General features: G+C 42.6%; 1 protein-coding gene across 5 annotated transcripts in view; it reads left to right on the top strand.

The window, feature by feature from the left end:
* ARHGAP21 (Rho GTPase activating protein 21) overlaps nt 1–1,536 on the top strand; it is a 180,684-nt gene that overhangs the window by 147,946 nt on the left and 31,202 nt on the right. The window lies entirely within an intron of this gene.

The raw sequence follows: 1,536 nt of genomic DNA, 5'->3' as shown, positions 1-1,536 counted from the left end.
GTTCTTTTTAAAAAAATCTGTCATTCATATACTTCTCAGAAGCAGTGAGCCATGGAGAGGAGATCTGTATTCCTAGACTTGGTCTTACTTATATAACCAAATTTTTCTAGGTCTTTTACCTTATCTCATAAACAGAATTGTGATGGGACTTCAGTTATAGTAAATATATAGTAAAAATGCTTTTTTTTTTTTTTTTTTTTTTTTTTTGTGTCGGGGCCCGGCGCCCACACACACCAGACAGACAGAGAGAGAAATAGAGCCAGAAAGCGAGAAATCACCCCCCGAGGGGGGTGGTCATGCCGCAATCCCTTCTCTTCCATTCTCCTTTCGGGATCTTGAGCACGCACGGACACGCACCTGGCGTGAGATTTAAGCCACCGGGTCCGGGACACGAACCACGGTCGACTACGTGGGAATCCAGCGACGTAGCCATTACGCTAACTGCTGGTTCCTGTAAAAATGCTTATTGAAACAAACAGCTGGTGGGCCCCATAGCCTGGAGGTTAAAGTAGCCAGATCTCAAACCGGTTTGAATCCTGGACCTGCAGTTTGAAAAACACAGCAGACAAGTGTGTGTGCACATGTCCCAAATCCTGACAGGATGGAGAAATGCAGAAAGGCTTACACATACTCTCTGGCAATTAAAAACAACAAAAAATAATGATATAAATGCAAAGATACACTGATACTATGATTTTTATAGAAGAATAGTATAGTCTATTGTAATTGAGTAATTGGTTTCTAAGAAAACTTGTATTACTAAAAATCATGGGGACCATCAGATGGCATAATGGTTACATTGCTGTACTCATAGGTAGTTGACCGTGGTTCAGGTCCTGGACCCAGCAGCCCAAAACTCACACGGGGCAGTGTGCATATGTTCCCACCCAAGAGAAGAATGAAGGAGAAGGGATTGCAGCATGGCCATCCTCCCCAGGGGAATGTCTCTCTGGCCAGAGCATGCGCCCTATAGCAAAAATCTCTCAAAAGACAAAAGCAATTATGTTAGGGCCAGCTGATTGGCGTGGTGGTTAAGGCAGCTTGATCCTACATGGCCTATCGCATAGTTCAAGTCCTTACCTGGCAGTTTAGAAGAAACACTTTCGTCATGTGTGTGCATGCCCCAAACAAGAAGAGATTGGAGGAGAAGGTATTACAATGTGGCCATCCCCTATCAAGGGTGCTTTTTTACTTTCTCTCTCTGTTTCCACACAAATGAATATGTTGTCAAGCAAAGTTAAAATTATAAGACAGCTTTTATTTATTTTTTAAAGAATTCTTTTATTTACTTAGTTATTCATTTGTTTTAATTTGACCAGAGGGCAGAGAGAGAGAGAGAGTGACAGGGGTGGGGGAAATGAGAAAGCAAGCCGCCAGGTCTAGGATTTGAACTATGGTCAGCCATGAGGGAGTCTGGCACCCTTAACCACTACACCACCTACCACCCCAAACCAGTTTTTATTTTTAATGAGGAACAGTGTTTAGGTACTTGAAAGTTTTGGGCTCATAGCCATCAAGATATTTTTACAGCAGGAA

Source organism: Tupaia chinensis, unplaced genomic scaffold (assembly GCF_000334495.1).
Source record: "Tupaia chinensis unplaced genomic scaffold, TupChi_1.0 Scaffold000001_1, whole genome shotgun sequence".
Taxonomy (NCBI): domain Eukaryota; kingdom Metazoa; phylum Chordata; class Mammalia; order Scandentia; family Tupaiidae; genus Tupaia; species Tupaia belangeri.
This window is presented reverse-complemented; position numbering and strand designations above follow the sequence as displayed.